General features: G+C 46.3%; 1 protein-coding gene across 16 annotated transcripts in view; it reads right to left on the reverse strand.

The window, feature by feature from the left end:
* The window catches only part of CAMTA1 (calmodulin binding transcription activator 1), an 899,438-nt gene that overhangs the window by 455,937 nt on the left and 424,243 nt on the right, over window positions 1-19,258 (reverse strand). The window lies entirely within an intron of this gene.

Here is a 19,258-nt window from a genome sequence, read left to right on the forward strand (position 1 = left end):
TTCATTGCAGCTCTATTTACAATAGCCAGGACATGGAAGCAACCTAAGTGTCCATCATCGGATGAATGGATAAAGAAGATGTGGCACATATATACAATGGAATATTACTCAGCCATTAAAAGAACAGAAATTGAGTTATTTGTAGTGAGGTGGATGGACCTAGAGACTGTCATACAGAGTGAAGTAAGTCAGAAAGAGAAAAACAAATACCGTATGCTAACACATATATATGGAATCTAAGGAAAAAAAAAAAAAGGTCATGAAGAGCCTAGGGGCAAGACAGGAATAAAGACACAGACCTACTAGAGAATGGAATTGAGGATACAGGGAGGGGGAAGGGTAAGCTGTGACAAAGTGAGAGAGTGGCATGGACATATATACACTACCAAACATAAAATAGATAGCTAGTGGGAAGCAACCGCATAGCACAGGGAGATCAGCTCGGTGCTTTGTGACCACCTAGAGGGGTGGGATAGGGAGGGTGGGAGGGAGGGAGATGCAAGAGGGTGGGGATATGGGAACATATGTATATGTATAACTGATTCACTTTGTTATAAAGCTGAAACTAACACACCATTGTAAAGCAATTATACTCCAATAAAGATGTTAAAAAAAAAAAAAAAAGAACAAAGAGAATCTTGAGTTTCTGTAGAAGACCCCAAGCGTCAACCACAAAGAGCAGAGGACGCTTACGCTCATCCGTAAAGCTGTAGCGGTGACAAATTTTGGTTTGGCGACACCAAGGAGACAAAGAACCAAACTCCCCTGGCAGCTGAGGGCAAGTGCGATGGTAAACCTTCCAGAATAAAGCTCTAGCAGCTGGGGGCAGGTCCATCCTTTAAGGAAGATGCCCCTGAAAGCTACAAGACATGGCGCAGCAGCCCTAGCCAGCTCTATGTCACTCTCCACCTGAAGGCTCAACACAGAAAAAGGAAAGGGAAGTGATCTGTGCACCCAGGGGACCACACAGGCCTTCCAGCTCCTTCCTAGTCCGGGTGAGAGAGCTCCTGACACAAACAAGGCAAAGGAAGTGGTTTCTTCTTTTTCTTTTTTTAATCAATATAATTTTTATTGAAGTATAGTTGATTTACAAGGTTGTATTAATTTCTGCTGTACAGCAAAGTGATTCAATTATACATATATATACATTCTTCTTTTTAAATATTCTTTTCCATTACGGTTTATCATAGGATATTGAATAGAGTTCTCTGTGCTGTACAGTAGGACCTTGTTGTTTATCCATTCTATATATAACAGCTTACATCTGCTAACCCCAAACTCCCACTCCATCCCTCCCCCAACCCCCCGCCCCCTTGGCAACCACCAGTCTGTTCTCTATGTCCGTGATTCTGTTTTTGTTTCATAGATAGGTTCCTTCTGATGCAAGTCGGCTCCTGTTTCTCTGCTGCGGCAGAGGTGAGAAAGCAAGCAGTCAGTCTTCCCCGGGGCTGGGGCAAGAGCCTCCATCCCTTTCTTTCCTTTTCCTTTGAACTATGGGCCACTTCACAGTTGGGCACAGAACGTTGGCTATTGATGTCTTACTATTCCACTGTCTGTAGGGGAAAAGAAAATATCACTCCAGGGTGAGAGCAGCTAATTGTAGTTCCCACCCAGCCGGGCTGTGTCATTCAGCGGCCAGGTGATGACTAAACAGCAATTCCATTGGAAATTATCGACTTTCAGCAGCGACTCCCAACACTTCATTGTTTGCCAATCACTGTGCAGTTGGTTTGTGTCAGTGTTGGTTTCCTCCCCAAGTCTGCGCCAACTAAAACAATCGGGAAGCAGCTCCATGCGCTGTCACAACCTGTCACCTGACGGTATCTGTCTCGCACTTACGAGTCTGCACTGAAAACCCTACAGTTCTCTTTCATTTCTGAATGGCAGGTGGGCTGGAATATGGGCCCCACTGTGCCGGCCCCTTTCCGCTTCAGCCCTGCTCTAGGTACAGGCACCCAATCTTCAGAGTGCTTAAGCCACTGTCCAGGGAATAAGCAAAGGAAGACATCTGATCAAATAGACAGGCTCTGCTTGTCTCGCCCCCTCCAAACAGGAAAGAAGACACCCATGAGAGTGCTGCAGGGGCTCCCTCGGTCCCAGAATACTCATCTGCTAAAGAAGACAGGACATTAATCCAGTCCAGCTTCTCGTGAGCTAAGACAGGAAGTGTGATTTGCTCCATCCTCTTGCCCTGTCTAAACATGGTCAGCGAGCCTCAGCAGTGCCTTCAGGCCAACTGTCCACAGATCACAAACGGTATCGCCCAGAGAGAGGGGACGCCCCCAGACACCATCACATCCACAGTCAATAACAATGGCACCCACCAGAGGAAACCCATCTTCCTCTGGTGACCTGCCCTTTGTGTTCCGGGAGCGTGAGGGGCCCTGTCATCCAACACTTTCAGTAGGACATAATCCCGCAGGGAAACAGAGTGTCCAACTTAAATGGCCTTAATAAATGGAATCATCATTTTAACTTGCAATAATGAGCAACCTAATTGTGTTTAATCCGCCACTCGGATTTTATTAGAACTTGTTCTGCTCTGCGTGATGGGGGAAGGTCCCTCCCCGCACAGTTCATGGGTCCTGAGAATGGCAAAGGGAAAGCCAGACAGGCTGCATGCAGAGGGGCCCACGTGCCCCACGATGCAAAGGAAGTGAGGTTGCGCCACCTCCCAGAGCACAGTCAACAGCAAGTCGGAGCTGGTGGGAGGGATCCGAGGAAGGCAGGGGGCCAGAGCGCTGCCCTGGGGAGAAGGAGAGGTGGGCTAGACCCTGCGAGAGGGGGTGCGTCAGGGGAGAGCTTTGATGAGTTTCATGACAGCACGAAAGGAAGCACCCATCTGAGAAGAGCGAAGAAGCAGGAATGGAGTTGAGGACAGAAGGTGATGGCAACTGCAAGGAGGAGGCACGAAAGTCCTGCCACACGACGATGTCACCAGCTCCCAGTTACTGCCAGCGCTGGGGGGAGCGGGCCACGTGTGGCCTACGTCTGCTTCTATGTCTACATCTACATCTATATCTATATCTACATGTCTACATCTACGCCTACGTCTACATCTATATCTACAACTACATCTGTATCCAGTCTATATCTACATCTGTATCCCCATCTATATCAATGTCTACACCTGTGTCTACATCTACATTTATGTCAACATCTCTATGTCTCTATCTACATCTATGTCTATATCTACATCTACATCTATGTCTACATCTACTTCTGTATCCATGTCTATATCTACACCTGTATCTCCAATGTCTATATCTATGTCTACACCTGTGTCTATGTCTACGTCTACATCTATGTCAACATCTCTATCTATGTCTACATCTACATCTATGTCTATATCTACATCTACATCTATGTCTACATCTACATCTGTATCTTCATCTCCATCTATGTGTACATCTATATCTGTCTATACCTGTGTCTCTATCTACATTTATATCTATGTCCGTACCTACACCAATATCTATGTCTACACCTATGTCTGTATCTGTATCTATATCTCTATCTACATCTACATCTATGTCTCTATATCTCATCTATATCTCCATCTATGTCTACGTCTATGTCTCTATCTACATCTGTATCTACACCCACATCTATGTCTACACCTATGTCTGTATCTGTATCTATATCTACATCTACATCTATATCTGTATCTACATCTATTTCTATATCTATGTCTGTGTCTATAACCTACATTTTTTCATCCTCACAGCAACCCTACGAGGTAGGTATTATTACCATCCCCAACATAAAGATGAGGAAATCAAGCCTTTCTAGCCAGAAAGTGACGGAGCAGGATTCACTTGGAGTCACTATGACTCTCCAGAGCTTCCTCCAAGGCATAGACTGTGGGGCCAGTCCCGGTTTGAATCCCAGTTCTGCTCTACTGGCTGGGTGAACCCTGATGCCCTGAAAGCACCCCTCACCCAATGGACGGGGATTTGGTGGGTGGCTTCCCAGCTTCCTCACTTCCTGTCCGGGTTGGGATAACACAGAAGCCATCCAGACCTCCTCGCCCCATGGTTAGGATAACTCTGGGTACTCTGTACGGTCTCCCAGAGAACAAGCTCCAGTCACCCACTGTGGTGACTTGCTGGGAAAAAAATACCCTTTCTGTGTATGCCTCCCCTTCCTCTCTCACGTTCATACTTCCCCTCTGTTGTTTCCTGGGACAACCTCTCAAATAAACTGCCTGTACTGAAATCCTCATCTCAGGACCTCCTTCTGAGAGAAGCCGAACTAAGGCTGACAGTGTAAGAGGGTCTCGGGAAAACAATCCAAGTCCTCCATTGCAGCAGGGAGAGGAATGTCAAGGGAAAAAAAGGTGAACAACCAGGAGGTTCATTCTAACCAGGGAGGTTTCTAGGCAAGAAACCTTTTAATCTAAGAAACTAATAGTTAGCAAAGCCAGTAACACTCGGTGCAATATGGTAAAAAGATTATGGGACCAATGGAAAAACTGCTGCAAATTATAAAAGTAAACAAGCAGGTATAAAATTAAGACACATAATCAATAAACTATATATGCTTATATAATAGCTTATGTGTGTGTGTCATATACACACACCCACGTGTGCACACACACACAAATAAAACAGAAGGAATGACAGAAGACTCCATTTACTAGAGAAAAAGAAAATGAAATACCTAGGCATAAATATAATAAGAAATTCCCAAAACCTAAGGAGAAAAACTAAAATTATCTAAAAGACACAAAAGTAGGTTTCAATAAATGAAGAAGGTTAGAAAAAGTTAGGATCATAAAAATGTCAATCTTCCCAAAGTTAATTTATCAATGTAACACAATGGCAACAAGAATCCCAGCAGAGTATTTTTTCTGTGTCTAGAAAAATTTATTATAAAATTTATTGGGAGGGGAAAAAAACACCAAGGACGGGCAGAAAAATTCCAATAAAGAGCACCAAGGTTTAGAGGCTAGCCCTACCAGCTATTAACACATTCTGTAAAGCCTCTATATTTTAAAAAGTATGGAATTGTCATACAAATAAATAGACAGCCAACAGAACAGAATAGAAAATCCAGAACTATCCCCACTTACATACACAAATTTAGTATACAATGAAGGAGGTATCTCAAGTCAGTGGGAGGAGACTGACTTTTTAGCAAGTGATGTTGGCATGTGGAAAAAAAGATAAAATTGAATCAATCCTTCACATCTTACAAGCAGCATAAATTCCAAGTGGATCAGAGATTTAAATGCAATAAATAAAATCATACATTACTCTAGAAGAAAATACAGGTGAATTTCTCTAACCTGAAAGTGGAGAAAACTTTCCTAAACATGATCAAAAATCTAGCAACAATGTGTGAAAGATAGGTACATCTGATCACATAAAAATAAAACCGCCAGACTATTTTCCAAAGTGGTTGCATGATTTTACGTTCCCGCTAGAAATATACGAGTATTCCAAAGTCTCCACACCCTCCCCAATAGTTGGCATTGTCTGTCTTTCGGATTATAGCCATCCTAGTAGGTGTGTGGTAGGGTTTTAATTTGCATTTCCCTAATGACTAATGATGTTGAGAATCTTTTCATGTCCTTATTAGCAATTCATGTAATTTCTTGGGTAAAATGTCTATTTGAATCTTTTGCCCATTTTTAATTTAGTTGTTTGTCTTCTTCTTTTTGAGTTGTAAGAGCTATTTACATAAAATCTGGTTACAAGCCCTTCATCAGATATATGATTTGCAAGTATTTTCTCCCAATCTATGACTTTTTTTTTTTTAACTTTGGGTTTATTTTATTTATTTATTTATTTATGGCTGTGTTGGGTCTTCGTTTCTGTGTGAGGGCTTTCTCCAGTTGCGGCAAGCGGGGGCCACTCCTCATCGCGGTGCGCGGGCCTCCCATTATCGCGGCCTCTCTCGCTGCGGAGCACAGTCTCCAGACGCGCAGGCTCAGTAGTTGTGGCTCACGGGCCCAGTCGCTCCGCGGCATGTGGGATCCTCGCAGACCAGGGCTCGAACCCGCATCCCCTGCATTGGCAGGCAGACCCCCAACCACCGCGCCACCAGGGAAGCCAGACTCTTCTTTTTTTTTTTTTTTTTTTTTAATTGCTTCTTTTAAGGAGCGAAGGGTTTCAATTTTGGTAGAGTCCAATTTATCAATTTTTTTCTTTTATGAATCATGCTTTTAGTGTCATATCTAAGAACTTTTTGCCTAACCCAAGTTTGCAAAAATCTTCCCTTGTATTTTCTTCTAAGAGTTTCATAATTTTAGCTCTTACCTTTACGTCTATGATGCATTCGAGTTCATTTTTGTGTGTGGTGTGAGGTAAGGGTCTAAGTTGATTTTTGGCACATGGATATCCAATCGTCCCAGTGCCATTTGTTTTTGTTTTTGTTTTTGTTGTTTAAAAAATTTAAAAAAGGGTATCCTCTTCCCCACTGAATTGCTTTTGTACCTTTGTTGAACATAAATTGACCATAAACATAAGGCTTTATTTCTGGACTTCATATTCTATTCTATTTTCTATCTTTATGTCAATACTATACTGTCTTGATTGTTGCAGCTTTATAGTAAGCTTTGAAGTCGAGGCTATAAGTCCTTCAACTTTGTTCTTATTTTCAAAATTGTTTTAGCTATTTCTAGGTCCTTTGTATTTCTGTATACATTTAAAAAAATTTATTTTTCCATGGACAAAATGAAAAAAAAATCTTAACATGTATACAGAAATACAAAGGACCTAGAATAACTAAAACAATTTTTAAAAATAAGAACAAAGTTGGAGGACTTATAGAAAAAATATTTGCAAATTATATGACCAATAAAGGGGTTAATATCCAACATTATAAACAGCTCATACAACTCAACATCAAAAAACAAAAAACCCAATTTAAAAATCGACAGAACTGAATAGACATTTTCCAAAGAATAAATGGAGATGGCTAACAGGCACATGAAAAGATACTCAATGTCACTAATCATCAGGGAAATGCAAATCAAAACCACAATGAGATATCACCTCACACCTGTCAGAATGGTCATCATCAAAAAGAACACAAATAACAAATGGTGGAGAGGATGTGGAGAAAAGGAAACCCTTGTACACTGTTGGTGGGAATGTAAATTGATGCAGCCACTGTGGAAAACAGTATGGAGATTTATCAAAAAACTAAAAATAGAACTACCATATGACCCAGCAATTCCACTCCTGGGTTTATATCTGAAAAAAACAAAAACACTAATTCAGAAAGATACATGCAGCCCAATGTTCACAGCAGCATTATTTACAGTACCCAATATGTGGAAGCAACCTAAGTGTCCATCACAGATGAACAGATAAAGAAGACGTTAATATCTATATACAATGGAATACCAGCCACAAAAAAGAATGAAATTTTGCCATTTGCAGCAACATGCATGGACTTGGACGGCATTATACTAAGTGAAATAAGTCAGACAGAGAAAGACAAATACTGTATGAGATCACTTATATGTGGAATCTAAAAAATACAACAAACTATTGAATAGAACAAAAAAGAAGCAGACTCACAGATATAGAGAACAACTTAGTGGTTACCAGTGGGAAGAGGGAAGGGGTGAGGGGCAATATAGGAGTAAGGGGTTAGAGGTACAACTATTTATTAGGTATAAAACAAGCTACAAGGATATAGTGTACAACACAGGGAACACAGCAAATATTTTACAATAATTAAAAATGGAGCATAGCCTTTAAAAATTGTGAATCACTATATTGTACACCTGTAATTTATATAATATCATACAACAACTATACTTCAATTTAAAAAAAAAAAGATTCATTTGACAATTTCTGCAACAACAATAACAACAACACAAAAGCCCACTGGGATTTTGATAGGGGTTGCATTGAATCTTGAAATCAGTTTGGAAATAATTGCCATCTTAACAATATTGAATCTTCCAATTGCTTCCAATCACAAAACATAGAATATCTCTCCACTTATGTAAATCTTTAATTTCTCTCAATAAGACTTTGTAGTACAGGTTTTACACTTTGTACATTAAATTTATCTAAGTACTTTATTCTTTGTGATGCTATTGTGAATGGAATTGCTTTCCTAATTTCATTTTTGGATTGTTCATTTCCACTGAAATAAAAATACAATTGATCTTTGTATATTGATCTTGTATCCTATGACCTTGCTAAACTTATTTATTAGTTCTGATAATTTTTTTGCAGATTCTTTCAGATCTTCTACATATATAATCAAGTCACTTGTGAATAAATGTTGTTTTACTTCTTCCTTTCTATTCTAGAAGCCTTTCATTTCTTTTTCTTGCCTAACTGCACTGGTTAGAACCTCCAGTACAAGGCTGAATAGAAGTGGTAAGAAGAAACACCCTTGTCTTGTTCTTCATCTTAGAGGGAAAACATTGTTTCACCATTAAGTATAACATGAACCGTATCAAAGACGTGAAAATCATGTGAAAAGGACCCAGGAACCAACTTGAAGAGGCTCCCACTAACCAAAGATGGGATGATTTGAACATCAATAAGAATAGTAACAATGGATTAAAACACATTAAATATGTTTAAGCCCATAAGTTCATAAATGATCTTAAAGAACACAAAAAATTAATTGATTATTGTTGGAGGATGGTAGCTACACAATACATTATTTTGAAAACTAAAAAAAGAAAGAGAAGGAAGGAAAGGAAGGAAGGAAGGAAGAAAGGGAGAAAGAATCATGCATTTATGCTACCTTCCCTGTACAAACTGTTCCTTTAAGTAGAAAACAGCAGAAGAGAGGACTTTCCCTATAAAAGTATTCCAGACAATAAATGAGGTGAGAGAATTAAAATATCACCATTTTGCAACCTCTAATGAATTAATGGATTATCAACAGTGACTGACATCACAAAAGAGAGACAACCAGATAGTATGTGTCCCTGATGGAAGAATATTTTGCTGTAAGCAAAAAAAACCAAAAAACAAAAGGAACTTGAAATTATTCAGGCCTCTTAATCTAACTACAACTTTATAAGATCTACAGAGGGCAGATGAACACAATAAAAAGGACATGGGGATATAGACAGCAAAATCCAGGCTGTAGGAAACTCTATAGGACAAACAACCTGGATTCTTCAACAAATTCAATGACAAAGCGAGTAGAGTGGGAAAAGTAGGAATATACAGATTAAAAGAGACAATGAGATACATCAACCAGTCGCAATGTGTAAATCTTACTTGAATACTGAGCCAAACAAACTGTGAAAAAAAAAGAAAGGCATTTGTGAAACAATTGGAATTTCGAACAGTGATTGGATACTTAATGATGTTTAGAATTATTATGAATTTTTAGAGTGATAATTATAGTGAAGAAGTATTTTTGAAAGGTGATCATATGTAGAGAGAGAGAGAGATATATATGTATATATGTATTAGAGATATATACTGAAACATTCACTGATGAAACTATACAGTCTAAGGGTATGCTTCAAAATAATGTGTGTGGTGGGGTCTGTGTGTGGATGAGACAGGACTGGCTATCTACTGTCTATCATAGTTGAAAGTGGATGATATGTATACCAAGTTCATTATACTAGTTATTATACTAGTCATACTAGTCTTTCTACATTTGTGGATATTTGAAATTTTCCATAATAAGAAGTTTTTAAAAAGAAGATGCTGATGGGATTTGGAGTGAGCCCTAGGTAAATCTTAAATCTTGGCTCAGCTCCTTATGAGCTGTGTGACCTTGAACAAATTACCTGATCTCTCTGTTGCAGTAGACATAATGTACGCAAGGTGCCCAGCATGCTGCCGGCCACAGAATACATGTTCTTCATGACTAATGATGATAATAAACCTGGCCCCCTTTTGCAGGGTTCCCTGCAGGAACCAATGATGGGACTTAGGAACTAATGAAATGGGGCATTGTGGGGTGCTTCTGGAAAACCCACCACGGGAGAGTCCCCCCAAAACACTTGGGGCGCACACATATGCATCCACCACTTTAGGGTGAAATATAGTTTTCAAACTGGGTCGTTAGACGATAATTCATAACTGAAAGTCAGAGGAGCGATGTGTCCTTGACAGGTTTTGTGCGTGGATATTAAATAGGAATTTATGGCACAACTAGGGGGTGCATCCAAGGCTAGGGTAATCCTATAAAAGAAACGGTCTGGATACTCTTTCCAGTGTCTGAGTCTAACTTTAGAAATCAGGGTACCCCAAACAGCTCAGGTTCATGGCCCTTCCTCTGAGAAGCTCCACCTTCCCTGTCACTAACTCACCATTTCCAGGACCTTGACAACCACCTTAAAATTCCATACAGACAACTGAGACCCTACCCACTCCAGCAATCCCTGGACTTCCTCAGGTGCCAGTCTGTTGTTGGTCCATCCCTCCGGCCTAGAGGCAGTGGATTTTGTGCAGTAAGTTCTATTCTGGTTGACCAGCTCCTGCTCCATTGAATTCACACAATCTGTTCCTTGCAGCTTTCCCTGGAGAACAGATGATGTCCTCGTTTCTAGTAGGACCCTGAACAAAGTCTGGGTGGCTTCTAAGCAGTGAACATCTCCAAAGAACTTCCCTTTTCCAGCTGGAACCCAAGCCCTGGGCAGACTCCTTCCTTTTCCTTGACTTTGGTCGCATCCCTCCCACCACAAGGCACGTGGCAGGGCCCGGCTACAGGGAAATGCTGTCCCTGCAGTTCTAAGGGCCTCCAAGACCTGACCCCCAAATATAACACAGGCTCCTGTGACAAGCACAAACCGCACTGTCCTGGATGCCGGCCCTGAGGCAGCACTCAATCTCCATTCCAGCGGGCAGTTAGGAAATGAGAAATGCCACCCTAATTACGGCTCACATATTTATGTACCCACACCTTTCTTTCTGATCTTTCCAACGTGGAACGACCTGATTTAAATGCACCATTACAAGTACACAGCCTGGTCCAAAATGTCAATAATAAGCATGGCAACAATTACTATGACAACAAGCAGAGGCTCTATTTATCAAGCATTTATTGTGTGTCAGACACAGCGGAAAGCCCTTTACACCCATTTCTCATCCTAATCCCACAACAACTTTAGTGGGTGGGTATTGTTCTCCTCATTTTACAGATGAGAAGGTCTGAGGCACAGAGAAGGGAATTAACTTTCCCAAGGTCACACAGCTCATAAGGGCAGAACCAGCGAGCTACCCACTGCACCCCTTCCTAGCATCTTGCTATAAATTCCCGGCACATCCCAGCTACCTTCTCTCCTTCTCTAGAAGCAACAACCCAGGGCACTTTTAGAGCCCACAGGAACTGTTCAATACTTCATACAAAGGAAGGATCGTTTGAGCCTGATTTAAATTGTTCCTATAGTTCTTCCTTTTGTTGCAAGGGGAAGAAAGAAATCTGGAAAAGGCATGTCTCCCCTGTTTATCTCCCTCACACACAAACCCATCGAGAGTGGTAATTGATGGCTAGAGCACAGCAAGGTAGATAGGACGCCAAACGGAACCCCACGATGCCAAGGCGACAGCCTGAATCTCGTGGGAAGGGGCTGGTTTATTAGCTTTCAACCTGGCCTTTTCTTCTGACTTGTTTATAGGGTCTTCACGATTTGGGGGACAAGGAGCATGGAAACGGGTGGGGAGTAGCCCGTGTCCTCCCCTCCCCTGCCCCAGTCTGGCCACTCCGGGCTATTTATGGAATGATCGGGAAGAAAGGGCTGTCAGGCCCGGCCCGGGCCGCAATCTGCCAGATATGAAAACCAATTGCTTTTCATAATAAATTCCAGCTGGAGCCATAGAAATAATAAGGATGAGGAGAAGGTAACACCAATTTGCTTTATTTGATTAGCTCCGTCTTAGGCGGTCCACCCCGGCTTCTTTTCATCAGAATAAGGGCAAATTGAAAATCGTAAAAGAGGCTTTCTTATCAGGGAACAAATGACTGGGGAGATTCATATGCCTAAGAGCCCCCCGTGAGCCACGCGGCGTGGGCGCTGCGCCTGCCGGAGCTGGTTCAGATAAGCTGATTCCAGAAGGAGCTCCCGGGAGCCGGGCCTGAGGACCTCTCGGCACCCGCTGTCACTTTCCTAAATAAAGGCTGAGATGACCCCAGCCTACCCACAGCCGGTGCGGATGTGGTCGGCCTCATGCAGGCCTCACCATCGCCCCTGAGGAGGCCCGCGGCCCACGGCCCCGCGAGGGGACCCCCAGGCGGGCAGCCCCCAGACCCTCGTCTCCACGGCCAGCAGTCTCCGTGGAGGGCTGAAAGCAGGATGGGGGCAGCTCAAGCTTCCAGAACTCAGAGGCAGAGCCAGTGTGTCTTTCCCAAGGAAGGTTACACGCAGGCTGCCTCATTTCAGTGGTGGCTGGAGGTCACAGGAAAGAAAAGGCTGCCCAGACATGGGGATGGTCATGACCAGGAATCACTCCAGGGTAAATCCTCAGGGACTCATTAGTGGCTCCGTTCCTAGAGCTCCCAGGGCGCTCGGCTTAAAACTCTATTATGACATTCGGTGATTTATTCAACTAATATTTATTGAGCAGCTATTACGGGCCAGGTGTTCACGTAAGGCCGCTCTAGGTGCTGACGGGAACAGAGGGGACCAAAGTCCTGCCTTTGTAAAGCTCAGGGGGGAAGAGCCTGGGGGTGGAGGAGGGGCAGGGAGCACTGGGGGTTGCAGGAGCCCACCTCTGGGGGTCGGGGTGGGGGGGACAGGAGACACCAGTGAGTACGTCCTATGACAGCTGGCAGTGACGGGTGACGCGCAGCCGGGGAGACCTCTTCCAGGACGGAGCATCTGAACAGAAGCCTAGATGAAAGCAAGGCCACCCCCAGGGAGGCTCCCCAGGAAAAGAGCTTTCTGGTATAGACAGCAGCTAGGTCGGGGCCTGAGCAATAGGGCTGGGGACGTGGCTAGAGGGTAGGGAGCAAACGTGGGCATGCAGGCAGAAGACGAGGCCGGAGAGCAGGGCGGGCCTGGCTGAGGGGTCCTGAACGAGGGTGGACTTTATCCGAAGTGTGAGGAAACACACAGATTAACCAGGTAACAACTGTGTTACCTGCCATGAAGGAGGAGCGAGGTGTCTGGATTTTAACGTAGGAGTGACCCAAAACACAAGGCGACATAAACTCTATAGCTCCAACATTGGTAAATGCAAGGGAGAAAAAGTAGATGGTACACAAGAGGGTATCACGGGGTGGGGGGGCGGTCTCAGCTAAGTTGGGGCAGGGGGGTTTGTGCCCTCCAACCTGCAGCCCCCATCCCCTCTAAGAATTCTGAACTTGACCCTCAGGGGAATGGGAAGCCACTGAAGGTTTTAAAGCAGAGAAGTGGGGTGACCACTTAGACGTGGCACGTCTGGCTCACCCAGACTGGCTTGTTCTTACGCCTCCTCCCCCGTCATAAAATCTTATAAATGTTCATCCAATGAGTGAGGTAATCAAGCAACTCGGTGGCTGGAACAAAGGAAATCCTCTCTCTTTTCTCGAAGACAAAACATACAGAAAACATCCCTTACCATTTAAAGTGTTTGGCCCATGAGGAAGCAAAGAAAAATGGTGAGAGAGAAGAAATGGCATCCCTGGCTGTGGACTCAATACTATTGGGAAGAAAGCAGACCTTCCATTCCTGCCTCTGGCTGCAACCCAGGTTCGGGAGCCTGAGCCTGGAAGAGCAAAAGAAGGCATTGCTCAGATGCCACCCGGTGTCTGGGTCATGTTCGACCCCACCAACATCTCATGTGGCCCTAAATAGAGCTGGGCACTTCCACAGACCCTTATTGTCATTTTCCAACACCGGTATTTTATTAATAATCCAACGTAAATCTAAGAGAAAATTAATGTGTCATCTCCTAGCAGGAAGGACTGAACATCTCAATGTGATGGTCTGTTAGAGTTGTCATTTATCGTTAGCATGCAATTCAAGGCAAGCTTCCCACATTCTGGTGGGAGCTTCCGAGACAATGAATCTCTGGGAATTAGCTTCTGGTCCAATTATTCCTGTTTCCCCCCCTACCCCACACCTACCTAAGAGAGAAATTCTGTCTCAGTGGGAGGGAAGAGAAAAGAAGAAGAAAAGGGGGAGGAGGGAGTTTGCTATTCTCCTTCCTGGTTGAAATCCATTTTTCTCAAGGAGACAAGGCAATATTCATTTTGTGAGAAGGGAATACAGCTATACGCTAAAGACCAATAAATGGAGCTGTTCTGATGAAAACTTCCTCAAATCAAATGTAGGGGAACCTCTTAATGGGCTTTGTTCTTCTTTTCCATAATCCATAACTAGTAAGAGAAAGATGGGCAGAGAGAGGATACTGCCTAGCGGGCAGCCGGGTAAGCCGCAGCCAGGGCCACCTTCCAGGCTGACCCGAAGAGGTCACTGCCAACATCGGTCTCTCCGTCCGCTCAGCACACCGTCTCCCCTCCCGCCAGGCACCACTGGAGGCGCTGGGGATGCAGCGCAGCACAGACAGGCCTGTCCTCAGGGAGCTTACAGTCTAGCAAGGAAATCCATCGATCCAAAAAACAAAACTAATAACAGATAAGTGCTATCAAGAAAATAACCCCAAATAGGAATTCTAGGCATTAAAATGGAATTGTTTTGTCTAGGAACTTTTTTTAGAAATCTTCACTGAAAAACAGAAAAATGCAGTCGGGAGTAAATCAGGCTTCTGGTTCCAAAGTGAACAGGACGGTCAGGATGGACACAGCTTCTGGAGGCAGCTGCCGGCTCCTCCTGGCCGATGGGACCCGGCCAAGGTACCTGGGAGCCCTGCCCAGGCTGACAGCCGGGCCCGTGAGGGTCCAGGGGCCCTTCCACCATGAATGGAGCTCAGAGCCAACCACACTGTGTGCTCCAGCAGTGCAGCCAACCTCAGCCCACAGGCCTGTGCAAAGGGCTGGGGGCCCCGGGTCAGGGATAGAGCACTCAGCCCGGGGATCCTTCCACAGGCCCTGCTCTCTCTGCCGGGCCCCCCACCGTGAGGGAGGTGTCTCCCCACAACGCCAGAGCCCCACCACGTCCTCCGCCAGCACCGCGGGCAGCCCCATCGTGACACTGGGCAGGCCAGGCGGTCCCTGTTCCTGTAGCCTCATGAAGGTAGGGACCCTGCTTGTTTTGTTTGAGCTAAAGGGATTCTCTCCTTCGACCCGCACCACCCCATCAGGTAGCTGCTCTTAGCTCCCCGTTTCACAGAGGAGGAAGCCACGTCTCAGAGGTGACAAGCGACTCAAGGTCCCAGAGCTGCCGAGTGGAGCCCGAACTGGCTCCCGGGCTGGCTGATGGGGCGGGGAGCTACCACGGCCTCCCCAACCCCATCTCATGATTCTGCAGTCGCACAGACTTCGACTGGAAACCTCACGGCACACGTGCATTGGCTGAGTATGTGAGGAGCGCTGGGCCCCTCCCTGCCCGACGCGCACCCCCCGGCCAGCCTGTCCCCCGCCTTCCCCCCTCTCCTTCCCGCCCTTCCTCTCCTGACCTGGCCTAGACGGCTTCTGGCTACTTCCCAACTTCAAACCACCATCACGGGGCAAAGATGTTGCCTGGCAGATGCCTAAGGGCTCTAAATCAAGACCACCTGCCCCGCCGGGGACACATTCAGGGCGCAGACTCAAGTGCTCCCTGAGTTGGGAGCGAACAAATCCTCCTTTTGCGCACAAGTGCCTGGGGACACAGCTATGGCTCCTATTCTGCCCGCCCTGTCCCGCGCATACAGGGTCCCTCCTACTCTGGCTACGAAAGGCTCCCCCCAGCGGTGGGCATGCAGCTGAGTCATTCTGAGCTCGGGAAGGGGACCCTCGAGCAGGAAACACGCTGTCTGACCACAGCAGGACAGGCTCTGATGGCCTAAGCCCTCAGATCTCAGAGAAGCCGTGGGCACGGTGCCCAGGGACTGCAGGATGCATCCCGAAACCATCTCAGCTGCCTTTCACCCGGGCCAAGAAATGATGAGTCTCTCCCCGATCTCGCATTGGGTCCCAGGCAGAAAAGCCCAAGTGATAACCACCAAGGCCAGGACTTGCAGCCTTCACCTCCATCTTGACCTGAGCCATGACTTTTTTCCCAGCACAAGATGCAAACCCCAGCAAACGCAGCTGGGGTTAATAACAGAATCAGGGAAATGACCTTTGGTGCAGATGGAGGGTTGATATATGTTCCAGGTGGCAGGAGACGGCAGAGAAGGAGCTTCTCCACGAGGAACAGCCGGCCTGGGGAGGGCCCTGTGGAAGCCGGGGCGGCCTAGAGGGGGTATGCGGCCACAGGGGCGGGATGGGGATGCTGAGTGGCCTTGGGGGCCTGGGGGCCAGAGAAGCAGGTCAGAGAGCACAGGGCCAGAGCTGGAATCTGCCAGTTTCCCTCAAAGACTTTTTCCTTCCCCCCACCCCTCGTTCCTGCTTCCTGGAAGCTCCCTTTCATTGCCAAGGGATCCTTTAGTTTTCCAGGCGGGCCCACCGGAACCCTGCTCCCTACAGGCCCTGCCTCACTGGCACTTGAGGGTGTCACACGTTTAGTTTTGCCTCTGGTTCCTTGAGAACAGGGACCATGTCTTACAAGTCTCTACAGACTTGCGAAAAGTCCGCCCGTGCAAGTGTCAGGCCTTCAGGTGGTGACAGTGGCACGGACAGGGAGGTGACACTCTGCTGGGTTGATCAGACAACCAGCCCTGAGGGCCCACCTCCCCACCTCACCTCCCTTCTCCCCCCAGACCCATAAGCCACCTCACCCCCCCTTCCTGGACACTGAGAGCCCCGACAGCGCCTGCTCCAGGGTGACAGTCCCCACACTCGGGGACACACTGACCCACACACTTTCAGTGCCCCCCAGGAATGGAGCATTCCTTAGCCTGGCATCCAAAGCCCTTGGCCAGCTGGGCTCAGCCCGCTTGGCCGCCCTTTTCCACAGGTGGCCTTAAGCCCCAGTGACCCACAGGGTCATCTGCACGACGTGTCCCCTCAGGCCTCCACGTCTCTGTGCAGTGTATCGCCTTAGCCCAAAGTCCCTTCCTTCCTCCTCTGGCCAAAGTCCAAAATCCTGTTTGGCTCTCGGAGGCCCGTCTCCAATGCTGCTGCTGCCACCTCCCTCCCCAGCATCAAATTAAATATGGCTCCTCAACCCTCCCAGAGCACAGGGTCCCTCAACCCGACCCCTCCCTGCACTGGCCCTTGTTTTATTCCAGTTGGTTCCACATGTCTGCCTCCCCAGAAGCCTGCAAACCTTTGGGGGAAAGCCATACCTTTTTTCTGTGGCGGAGGGGGAGGTCTCCTACAGACCTAAACAGTGTGTTAACTCTGGAGGGTCTCCAAAAAGATCTCCGATGGGTTTCCTGACTGGGGCTGGGAGCAGCGGTGAAGTGTAAGGCCCTCCTCAAGCCCCAGTAGGAGGCAACAAGTGCCAAGCGCTAAGTGAGCCTTGGAAACTGTGTGACATGCATGCACCCATTTGATTCATGTGAAGACCCTGTGCAGTAGGTCATACTGTCACTTGTCTTCACAGTCGGAGGCCCCAAGGCTCACAGAGGTTAGACAATTTGCCCGAGTCCACAAGGCAGGTACGGGTGACACCAGGATTCCCGTGTAGGTGGGTCTCACTCCAGAGACATGTTTTAACAACTGTCCTATGCTGTCTCCCTCGGAAGATGGTTACAATGTTCACAGAGACTCAAAATGCAAACCAAACCATCAGAGGCTCGGGAAGGCTGTAGTCCACCTCGTCCCCGACCTGAGTAGCATAAGTACCCCTCAGTGCTAAGTACCTCTCAGTGCTAAATCCCCCCCGTGTCCAATGCACACGCTCCCCAGATGGAAACGCACAGTCCAGACTTTTCAACGAGCTCTCAGCCCTACCCTCGAGTTGCAGGGCTGCACCATCAAAAAGACTCGTCTCTGACTTTCATTAATTACAACATGAATTGTGCTGAAGGTGTTTTGGTCAATAGAGACTTCTCGCCTCCTCTCTTCCAAGCTCGTAAATCAGAGCCCTATGGTCTGATGGCCGTGATGTTCCCCTAATCATCTTACTGCAATATTAATAAGTCTGTTCAAGGCAACTGGTTCCTTCTAAATTGTCACATAAAAATTTGGTAAATGTCAGACACATCATTTAATAGAAAACGATGTTTTACGGTCAGGGGAGGTAGGCGGCTGAGAGAATGAGGTAAAAGGTCCAGGGATGACCTTAAGGCAGGCTCAAGGCACAGAGAACTCTAGCCTGGGGCTCCTAACTTGGGTCCTTCTCGCCTGGCAGGCAGCAGTGCCCTCAGAGACCACTGTGTGCAGGACACTGGGCAAGGGCAAGGACTCCTGGGGGAGGGGCAGGGTTAGGGTTAGAAAGAAACAGTAGCTCCTGTCCTCAGGCAGCAGATAATCTTGTTGGAGCAAGAGAGAACTCCTCACAACGCTCCCTGTCGTAGCAAATTATTACCCCCGTTGTAGGAAGCTGAGAAACTTCCAGGGACACTGGCCCACATATAAGCAACTTGACGTTTACAGAGGGATAGGTTCCCGAAAGCAAATGAACGTCATGTCAACTGCTTATGAAAGGATGGGGAGGGAATTCCCTGGCAGTCCAGTGGTTAGGACCCTGAGCTTCCACTGCAGGGGGCCTGGGTTCTATCCCGGGTTGGGGAACTAAGATCCCTCAGGCTGCCGAGCGTGGTCAAAAACAAACAAACAAACAAAAAGGATGGGGGCCGGTCCTACCAATTGGGATGGACAGAGGCACAGAGATAAACACACAGTGACATTCGCTGCAGCCTAGTTTATGACGGAGAAAGTGTGGAAACCACCTACGAATCAGTGAATTGCTTTGGCGAATAAATCACAGTATACTGATATAATGGAATAGTATAGTTATTAGAAAAGATGGTGTGTACCTATATTTATTGACGTGGAAAGAGTTCCATGAGTTTAAAAAAAAAACGAAAAAGCAAATTGCAGAACAGCACATACAGTAGGATCTCATTTATGTAAAATTACTTTTATACCCAGCACCTATATGTCTACACGTGCACCTGAAGAAGGCAGAGGGGTGAGATTCTCTAATGGTGACCCTGGCTGTCCCCGGGGAACAGGGTTTCAGAGGACTTGCGGGGGGTTTATGGGGTATAGAATGTTCTTCAATGAGCGAAGAGAGAAAACTGTTCATTTAAGTTAAGTGAAAGGAGAGGGGTTGCCGGATTAATCAGTGAGCGTTAACAGAGCACCCACCGTGCCCAGTCCGAGGGGCACAGAAATGAACACAACTTAATCTTCGCCCGGAAGGATTCGCAGGCAAGTGGAAATCGCAAATGAC

Source organism: Balaenoptera physalus, assembly GCF_965194825.1.
Source record: "Balaenoptera physalus genome assembly, chromosome: 1".
Taxonomy (NCBI): Eukaryota; Metazoa; Chordata; class Mammalia; order Artiodactyla; family Balaenopteridae; genus Balaenoptera; species Balaenoptera physalus.